At 42.0% G+C, this 11,093-nt stretch overlaps 1 long non-coding RNA gene across 1 annotated transcript; it reads left to right on the top strand.

Moving 5' to 3' along the window:
- The first annotated feature begins 516 nt into the window (after positions 1-516).
- LOC149962225 (uncharacterized) lies at positions 517-1,118 on the top strand. Its single transcript, XR_016478094.1, has 5 exons — positions 517-578; positions 641-754; positions 814-867; positions 976-1,023; positions 1,083-1,118. It is a non-coding gene; the product is annotated as an uncharacterized LOC149962225 (long non-coding RNA).
- The last annotated feature ends 9,975 nt before the right edge of the window (positions 1,119-11,093 follow it).

The raw sequence follows: 11,093 nt of genomic DNA, 5'->3' as shown, positions 1-11,093 counted from the left end.
GTTTTTAACAATTTTTGGTTAATATCTTATTGCGATTTACGAAAAACACCGTTAAGCAATTTCCTATTAATTAAAAAATTTCCGATCAACGTTCTTAAACAATTTCCGATTACAGTTCTTAAACAATTTCCGGTTAACGTTCTTAAACAATTTCCGATTAACGTTCTTAAACAATTTCCGGTTAACGTTCTTAAACAATTTCCGATTAACGTTCTTAAACAATTTCCGATTAACGTTCTTAAACTATTTTCGATTAACGTTCTTAAACAATTTCCGATTAACGTTCTTAAACAATTTCCGATTAACGTTCTTGAAAAATTTCCGATTAATACTTTTAAACAATTTCCGATTAATACTTTTAAACAATTTCCGATTAATACTTTTAAACAAATGCCGATTAATACTTTTAAACAAATGCCGATTAATACTTTTAAACAATTTCCGAATAATACTTTTAATCAATTTCCGCTTCAATTAATTACCTTGTTTTAAAAAAATTGTTTTATACAGACAATACGAAAACGGAAATTGGTCTTAAGCACATATCACGATGCATGGTTCAGTTTTCGCCCAAGAGTGTAAGACGAAATTATCCGCAATTAATGTTTATTTTTATCACCACAAATTTAACGTGTTCCAGTTTTTGATCATGATGGAACGCTGTAAAAAGGAAGTTTACGGGAAAGTGAAGTTCGATACTGTTATGTTATCGTACTGCGACCAGAGTAAGATCGCCGAAAGAAAATTTTCCAAGGTCTGTAATTAATTCAATATATTTTAAAATTTCAATTAACTTAATTTAAAATATTTTAGTGGCATAAGTGCCAATACGATTTGGTGAGGGATAAAAACAAGAAAACCATGAGAGTACGAATTAAAATCTAATTAAAATAATAGTTTTTTATCTGAAAAGTGATGTTGAAATTTGAATAATTTGAGCTACTGCTGATTATAATTTGTTTTATCAATTACCAGGATATGTACTTGGAAGATGACGCTGCTAAATTTATTAAATTAGCCTTGGTATGTTATTTTTAATTAATTAAAATCATATCATTACTTAACCTTTTAATTTTACGCAGAAATGCTTGTCCATGGATCTGAAAGATTATCAGTGATAAAATTAATACTAAGAAAATAAAAATCTTAAAAAAAAATATTTATTTCTAAATAAAAATTTCAAAATAAGTTTTAGCCGGTCTCAAATTAGGTTCGAAAGTTTTTTTAATAGTACAGTGGATATGAAGGGTTTGAATAACAAATTTATTAGAATTAGTTATATTGTTGTTAAGCGGCCATAGAACCTGTTAGGCGGCCCTAGAACGTGTTGGGTGGTATTAGAACATGCTAGGCGGTAATAGAACCTGTTAAGCGGCCATAAAAAATGCTAGGCGGTAATAGAACCTGTTAAGCGGCCATAGAACCTGTTACGCGGCCATAGCACCTGTTTCGTCACCATAGAACCAGTTAAGCGGCCATAGAAACTGTCAAGCGGCCATATAACCTGTTACGCGGCCATAGAACCTGTTAGCGGTCATAGAACTTGTTACGCGGCTATAGAACCTGTTAAGCGGTCAAAGAACTTGTTACGCGGTCATAGAACCTGTTAAGCGGCCATAGAACCTGTTACGGGGTCATAGGACCTGTTACGCGGCCATAGAACATGTTAAGCGGTCATAGAACCTGTTACGCGGTCATAGAACCTGTTACGCGGACATAGAACCTGTTAGCGGGCATAGAACCTGTTAAGCGGCCATAGAACCTGTTACGGGGTCATAGGACCTGTTACGCGGCCATAGAACCTGTTAAGCGGTCATAGAACCTGTTACGCGGTCATAGAACCTGTTACGGGGTTATAGAACCTGTTACGGGGTTATAGAACCTGTTACGTGGCCATAGAACCTGTTAAGCGGCCATAGAACCTGTTAAGCGGTCATAGAACCTGTTACGTCGCCATAGAACCTGTTACGCGGCCATAGAACCTGTTACGCGGTCATAGAACCTGTTACGCGGCCATAGAACCTGTTACGCGGCCCTAGAACCTGTTAAGCGGTCATAGCACCTGTTACGCGGCCATATCACCTATTACGTGGCCATAGAACCTGCTAAGCGGCCATAGCACCTGTTACGCGGCCATATCACCTATTACGTGGCCATAGAACCTGCTAAGCGGCCATAGCACCTGTTACGCGGCCATAGCACCTGTTACGCGGTCATAGCACCTGTTACGCGGCCATATCACCTATTACGTGGCCATAGAACCTGCTAAGCGGCCATAGCACCTGTTACGCGGCCATAGCACCTGTTACGCGGCCATAGCACTTGTTACGTGGCCAAAGCACCTGTTACGTGGCCATAGAACCTGTTAAGCGGTCATAGCACCTGTTACGCGTCCATAGAACCTGTTACGCGGCCATAGCACCTGTTACGTCGCCATAGAACCTGTTACGGGGTTATAGAACCTGTTACGCGGCCAAAGAACCTGTTACGTGGCCATAGAACCTGTTAAGCGGCCATAGAACCTGTTAAGTGGTCATAGCACCGGTTAAGAGGCCATAGCACCTGTTGGGTGGTATTAGAACCTGTTAGGCGGATATAGAACTTTCCACGTGGTAATAGAACCTGTTAAGTGCCCATAGATCCTATTTACGCGGCCAGAGATGTAGTCGTAATTGTTGGAGATCAAGTAGTGATTGGGATAGTCGTAGTATGACTAGTGTTGAAGATTACGATAAAATACTTTTTAATGAATATATAATTAAAACATCCACGTTACGATGTGTTTTTCAAGGTCTTGTTAGATAAAAATCTGCCTGTTTCTATTGTATAGTATATATACTCGCCTGGGGCTCATTTAAGTGTGTAACTTGGTTTCACGTAGTAGCTTTCTTCACTACGGTGCATTAATCAGTTCATTTAACATGTCGTTTTTATAAATAAAGTACTTTCATATTTAATTTTTGTATCTGGTCACTTCATCAACTCTGCTGGTTATTGAGATTAAAAACCTCAAAAACTAGCCGTATTTGTTAGAGATACCGTAGTTGTTGGCGTCATAGTAGGGCTAGCAGTAGTTGTTGGAGATGGATTAGTGGTTGAGCAAATTTAGTTGAGGTGAGCGGTTCGTTGATTATGCGCTCCGACCTTCTCCCCTTAACCAAGCTATTAATCGAACTTTCGACTCGCGCTTTATTACGATCAAAGTCCGTACTACATAGTACTCAACCGACATCGGATCCTTTATGTTCAACGTGGAAGAAACATAGGCGGACGAAAAATTAACTACTACGGTGTTAGATTATCTCGTGCCCCCGCCGTGTGAAGCCTACAAACTACGCAAGAAGATCTACTCTAACATTCCGGTCGCTGAAGCTACAGAGTGCAATTCGTTTCCGACCAGCTCATACTATAGTAAATAACCGACACCGGATCCTTTATGTTCGACGTAGAAGAAACATAGGCGGACGAAATCCAAGTAACTTTTTGAATATTCAATATATTGTCTTGAAAACTTATCAATCGTCAAACCAGTTCGGGTGCATACGAGCTCTACAGCTCAAACAGTGTTGGGTTGGCGTATTTTGACCCCCCGCTGCAACAAGTCTACTAGTTAAAACCGAAAACATGAAGGAAACGGGGGAAAATAGCCAAAGAGAAACAAGAAGTGGAGTTAAAACTATCGATACTATATTATTAGAAATTAGAAATCTTAAAACGTCTCAAACTGAAGAATTCTCAGGTATTAATCAAAAACTAGACGAACAGCTGCAGAGAATTAAAGAAACGGAAAATAGAATAGAAATAATAGAGTCTAGACAGACTGACATGGATATGAAGCTCGACCAAATCCAGGCTAATGCTAATGAAGTACCAGGGGTAAAATTAAAATGTGACCTACTAGACGATAAAATTGAAAACCTAAAAAAAGAATATAATAGCAAATTAGAGCAAAATAGGTTTCAAATAGAAAACTTAGAAGTAGTAACGAGACGTAATAACCTGGTAATTAGAGGTGTAGATGACGTACAAAACGAAGATAGAGGGCAGCTTGCCAATAAAATAGCAGATATTTTTTACGATAAACTAGAAATCGAAATAAATATTACTCCAGCTCAGGTATTTCGCAGAGGTGCTTTCAACACTAACAAATGTAGGGTCATTATTTATAAAGCAGACACGTATGATACGAAAATGAAAATTCTCAAGGAAAATGTAAAACTAAAGGGAACGAATATTTATATAGAGCAGGATTACACTCCAAATCAGTCCAAGGCTCGATATGAACTAAGAATGTTCGCAAAGACAAAACAACCGCTAAAATTTAAATGGAGTGCGACAAACTCTATATCAATAGAAGGGGAAACGTTTAAATTCGACTTTCAAACGGAAAAAATTGTCAAAATTACGTAAGATAAAAATGTATATATTTTTTTTTTTTTGGAAACTTCGTACTCTCTTTTTTTATTCTCTTTATATATATTTGAAATAAATGCTGAATTTAATATCACATAACATACGTAGTGCAAACTGTAATTTTCCCCTTTTATATTCGTATTGTGTAACTCAGTTTAATATTGACATAGATATTTTTGCCCTTTGCGAAACGTGGTATAAAGATTATCAAGAACATTATGATGGTTATGTATTTTATGGAGCGGGTAGGGTCAATCGCAGGGGTGGTGGAGTTGGTTTTTTGATTAAAGATACAATCGGTGTGGAAATTATAGACGACCTCTGTGAGATATCCACGAGCCATGAAATTTTTACCATAAGAATTAAAGAAACATTTATATCGGTCATATATCGTCCACCTGGTCCAGTGGGCAACTTCGTATTACATTTGGAAGCCTTTCTTAATAGAATGGGCTCTGCCAGAAGCTCTAAAATAATCTTAGGGGACATAAATATCAATCTATTAGAAAAGAATTCTCTAACCGCCGATATTAATGATTTAGTGTTATGCCATAACCTAGAGCAACTAGTGAAGCAGCCAACTAGAATTTCTGGAAAGTTGGTAGATATTTGTTTTACAAATTTAGCGCAAGCTGTGAGTTCGTGTAAGATTTACGCGGATTGGGACATATCAGACCACTTCCCTATCCACATTACGTTTAAAATTCCTCAACCCAGGAATTGTCTATACCAAATAAGGAATAAAGCTACAAAAAATATTGAAAAATTCTCTTGCTGCGTAAAAAACATAGATTGGAAATTCTTATACTCCCAAAATGACCCTAACGCGGCGTTTAATAGTTTTTTAGATAAATTAGTAACTATATATAACAACTGCTTTCCCTACGTAATAGTACATAAGAGAACTTCGCACTTTTGGATAACAGATGACCTAAAGAGGGAAATTAAACTTAAAGATAGGCTGAGGAAAATAGTAATTCGCTCGCCCACGGACCAAAACAATACGAATTATAAAAACCATAGAAATAGCCTTAATAATAAAATTCGCAACGCCAGAATTACTTACTACAAAAATTTATTAGTCGACTCGCACTCTCCAAAAGAAACGTGGCAGATTATAAATAACATTTTGGGAAAAAGTAAGAAAAAAAAATATCCGAATACCATATCCACCTCCCCTGATACCTTCAATGAATTTTTTGTTAATTCAAAAACTACTAATATTCATATGGCGAATGATGCCTCTTATGATTTAGTAAAAAACTGTGCGAACTCAATGATGCTATTTGAAACTGACGAAACTGAAATATCCAGTATAATTTCGAGCCTAAAAAATGACTCAGCCCCAGGAAAAGACGAAATAACGCCGAATATTCTAAAATGCGTGGCTCAATATATTGTTACCCCACTAGTATATCTTATTAACTTGTCATTTAACTCCGGCACTTATCCTAACATTTTAAAAAATACTGTAATAATTCCAGTGCACAAAAAAGGTGATATCGATAACCCGGAAAACTACAGACCGATCGCTCTACTTTCAGTGTTAGCAAAAGTATATGACAAATGTTTTTACATCCGACTAATAAAATATGCCTCTAAATTCAATCTCATAGCCGAAAGGCAGTACGGTTTTAGAGAAAAGTGTGGGGTAGACTACGCTATAGCTCACGTCTACAATAAGATCCTGACGTCACTAGACTCTTCTAAAGTGGTCTTAGCCGTCTTTCTCGACCTAAAAAAAGCTTTCGACTATGTAAGCCACGATAGACTCTTAAAAAAGTTAAACATAATGGGAATAAGAGGTCGAGCATCAGATTGGATTAAATCGTACTTGGACAATAGATTGCTACAAACAAAGATTAATGGAATGTTATCAAATAGTAAAGCCTCTCATTTTGGAATTCCCCAAGGGTCAATACTCTCGCCAATACTCTTTAACCTATATATAAATGATCTCCTAATGCTGTTCAATGATGATTCATTAACCCTATATGCGGATGACTCACTCCTACTGGATAGCGAAGACAACATCATACTAACAGTCAGAAAAACAAATAGAAAGTTGGAAGATATTAACAATTGGCTTAAAGATAATGACCTTGTATTAAATAAATCAAAATCTGTATATATGTTTATGTCGAATAAGGAAATATATGTGCCCCCAAATATCAAAATCGTACTTGAGAACCACATCTTAGAGAGAGTTGACCATTACAAATACCTGGGCCTTTGGTTTGACGACCGATTAACGTGGACAACACACGTAGATTATATAGCTAAAAAAATTTCCAGTAGTATCTACGCTATCTCTAGAAATCGATTAATCTTTAATAAACAAACTATGAGAAATTTGTACTATACCCTGATCTATCCATATCTTAATTTTTGCACTTTTATTTGGGGTAACACCTCTCAAGGAAATTTAAATCGGCTATTAATCTTACAAAAAAGAATCGTCAGAGTCATAGACCTAAAAAGTTACTATGAACATACGGGCCCAATATTCCAGTCCCTTGGAATCCTAACTATAACCCAGATAATAAATTACAACTCTATAATTTTTATATATAAATCAGTCAATAACGAAATTCACAATGAATTTAAACAAAATAACAGCACAATCTATGAATTTCGTCAAAAAAATGTACTACTAGTGACAAAATCGAAAACTACCCGTAGACTAAACTCTGTTTTTCACAAAGGTATAAATTTTTTTAATTCTCTACAGTTAGATGATGTAAAAACATGTACAGCTTTAAAAAAAATTGCGAAAGAATATGTAACAAACTTTTCATAACCCTAGCTTTATCTTTACCATTAACTGTTTTTATATGTAACAAATCTATTTATTTTTTATACCAGTAAAGTGTGGGCTTAAAAGTCTAGTAAGACTTAGCCCAACCCCACTATTGTAACAGAATTCATCGACTAATAAACAATTATTATTATTATTATTATTATTATTATTATTATTATTTTTTTTGTTTTTTTTTAAATAAACTCTTTATTGAGACTCATCGTAAAATACATGGAAAAAGGTACGATAATACATTGGTAATTCGGTAGAACAGACAACAATTTGTTGCGAGAGATTGATGCGGAATGAGAAAGGCGTATAAAAATGTACAATGAAAATGAAAATGAAAGTGAAAATACAAATGGCGAATGAGGTAATGAAAAATAGAGGTTCAAATTCTTACAAGGTCACGTAAAAACATCCTCGAGCTATGAGGTGGTGAAAAAACCAACCAAGAGTTCGACTGATTTTAAGTCGAGGTCACCCATGTGTGAGGGATCGACGTCCTCATCGCATAGGCGTTACAATTATTTCACAAGTTGTCTTTATTTACAAAGAAATTAACATTTTAATAGCAATATAATCAAAAGTTTATTACAATATATTACAAGTATTACAAGTTCAAGCTTTCGAAACCCCACGTGTCGGAGAACTGTGGCATGGTATCGTTCCTTTGGGCGAGGGCGCGTTTAACCGCGAACCGACTTTTAAGGCGCGCGCGAAATGTCCTGAAAAGCCGCTTTTCAATTTCTTCGAAGTTGTCAGTCCCCAGGCCTCCCGTCGTCGCGAGACGAAGGACGTCCTTCAAAACGAGCTTGCCAAGCAGGAAGACGAGGTTGCAGAACTGATGCTGCTTGCCGTCCGCCAGGAACCAGTAGTCACTGGACGAGTGAACGTGGTCACGCGTCTCGCGCACGAGTTGGAGGAGTCGCGCGACGAAACGACGCGCCATTGGGCAGTCGAAATATTGATGGGCAACCGTTCCCACGGCGGGGCAGAAAGGGCACGCTGGGAACGGCACGTTGTTAGGTTCAATGTGGGTCAACCACGTGGGAGAAGGAAGCGCGTTGTGGAGGCACCGCCAGTGGGTGTCAGTCTCGCTACGGTTGGCGAGAGAGGCGTGTCTCGGCCACAACCACGGGGACATCGGCTGCGGATGAGCGATAACGTCACTCGGGATCATCGGTGTTCTTCCCAGATATCGCTTGGCGATCGCGTGTCCATAGAATTCACTCGTTGGCGTGGTTCTCGATAATCGCGTCTTGACGCACCTACCGCCACTGGTGTGTTCGACGAAAAAAATCGACGAGTCTTCGTCGCCAAAAGGAGCATCTTCTCGAAGGCCGTCGGCGTCAAAGTAACCGGGGAACGATCGTTGGATGGCGGCGAAAGCGGTGGTTAGCTGAGTCTCGAAGGACCGCGATCGGCGGTCGTCGTTAACGTGGTCGCGCACCGGCCTCCAGGCGCCGTCGGGCTTGATGAAATCGGCCAAATGACGTAGACCTCGATGGAAAAGCGCTGGAGCCGTGAGAGAGGTAAGAGATTGGCCGGAGACATCCCGAACGATGGTTGACTCTAAGACAGGCGTGTCTCGAAAAACTTCCCAAGGCGATTCTGCGACGGCGAGAAACGGACGAAACCGGGTACACGCGTCGGCCACGCACTTGTAAAACCGGAGGAGCGGCGGATGGCGAGCGCGCGTGAAGAAATCCTGCGGCCGGTTGTCGGGTAGATGGCATACCGAACACGCGAAACGAAACCCGGGATCCGAGCGGTCAGGATCGGCGAAGAGGCGCGTAGCGTATTGAACGCGAAACGCGTCAATCTTGGCGGCGACGTTTACTAATTGTAAACCACCGGACACGCGGGACGCGAACAGGAATTCCAGACGTTATTTACGAGGTGACGTTGAACGCTTGAGACGAAAGTAGGTGGAGGTTCGAGGACTTTTAACCGATGCCACAGAACGGCGGCGGCGACTTGGTTCGCGATCATGATCCGGCCACGAATGGAGGAAAGATGGCGAAGTCGTCGCCAGCGACCCAGCACCTTGAGGAGTCGTCGTTCGAGGTCGGGCCAGTTTTGGTCCGCGAAAGTGACGGTGTTGCCCAGATAAACACCGAGGAACTTTCCGCCGTCCGAACGTGAAGGAATGTCACCCGGCTGATTGATGCGTCGGCGCCACGCGCCGCAAAATAACACGAAGCTCTTTTCGCGATTGACCGCGGCGGTGGAAGCGGTGCAGTACGTGGTGAGGCTCTGGAAGAATTTTTGGAATTGCCACTCTTCGCGTATCAGGCCGTTTAGGTCGTCCGCGAAAGTGGAGTGAACCGCGCCGTGACGTGGATTAGCGTTCGGGTTAGTCAGGGCCTTCCGGAGCGTGGCGTTGAGTGGCTCAATCGCGATCGTGAAGAGGATTGCTGAAAGAGGGCAGCCCTGTCGAATGCCGCTGTTGAACGGAATCGGCGTCGTTACGGTGTTGTTGTAGCGAAGTCGGAAGGTTGCGTTCTCGTAGAGGACGCGTAGGTGACTAAGAAAACCTTCCGGGATACGGAATCGCTGTAGAGTGGCGGTGAGATTCCGATGATCGACTTTGTCGAAAGCCTTGGCGAAATCGACGTTGAGGATGCCCAGTGGCTGATTGAAGGTGTTAGCCTCTTCGATGGAGTCGCGGAGGAGCGTGATGGTATCGAAAATCGACCGACCCGGGACAGTGTAAGATTGGCCCGGTCCGATGATGGACGCGATCACGGTGTTGAGTCTCGCGGCGAGGACTCGCGCGTAGATTTTGTAATCGGCGTTGACCACCGAAATAGGGCGCCAGTTGGCGATTGACAGGAGGTCGCCCGTTTTCGGAAGCAGCGAGACGATCGCCTGAGAGAAGGAGGCCCAAAAACCGGAATGGTGGCCGATATCGCGAAACACCGCGATCGAAATCGGACCGAAAAAATTCCAGAACTTGACGTAAAGTTCTACCAGCAGGCCGTCGTACCCGCACACTTTGCCCCTCACGAGCCCGGAAGCGGCATTCGCGACCTCGGTTGCGGTGAAGTGACCGTCTAAGTTTTCAGCGTCCGCTTCACTAAGTCGCGGTAGTTCGGCGAGGAGAGAGTTCCGGGCCGCGTTCGCGTCCTCGGTGGGTGGCGTAGCCTGATAAAGGTCCTCGTAGAAGTTCCTCAGACAATCGCGGATGGCGTCGGGATCTTCGACCAATACCCCTTGACGGTCGTAGATACCGTGAATGACGTTTTCGTCGATGGCCTTCCGTTCCAAAGCGAAAAATTCGCGAGAGGGGTTGTCAATAATACGGTTATGGTGTTCGCGGGTGCGTGCGAGTGAAGTGGAAGCGCTGTCGATCTCGAACCGATCGAGTTCTTCGCGGGCCTGTATCCATTCGTCCGTGTCGGGCTCGTTCGCCTCGATGACGTGCGTGAGATGAGACGCCCTTAGGCGTTGGTTGACAAAACGCTCGTGGGACGCGCGTCGTCAAAGGTTTTTAACGCGAGGTTTGCCGGAATCAAACCACCACTCGCAGACGGGGACGTCGGGAGGCCGGCTCGCAGAGATGTCTTCGAGTTCGTCTTTGAGAGCGTTGACGAAAGATTCGTCAGCGAGGTAGGTAACGTTCATTCGCCAGAAAGGAGGCGTACGATCGACGCGCTTGTTGTCGAAATATTCGACGATAAGGGTGTCGTGGTCCGATAACGCGGCTGGTACGTGGCGAGCGTTCTTGACGGTGTTCGGCGCGCGATAGTATAGCCGATCGAGTCGGGCGGATACTAGTCGCTTGGGTTGTTGGGATGCGGCGTTGGGATCCGTCGGGTCGAGTGTCGTAGGTTTGATAAATTATCGCCAGGTATAGCTCCTTTCGGTCGGATGG

This window comes from Leiobunum rupestre, chromosome 1 (genome assembly GCF_980474605.1).
Source record: "Leiobunum rupestre chromosome 1, qqLeiRupe1.1.hap1, whole genome shotgun sequence".
NCBI lineage: Eukaryota > Metazoa > Arthropoda > Arachnida > Opiliones > Sclerosomatidae > Leiobunum > Leiobunum rupestre.
Note: the sequence above shows the minus strand (reverse complement) of the source record. Positions and strands in the feature narration are given on the sequence as shown.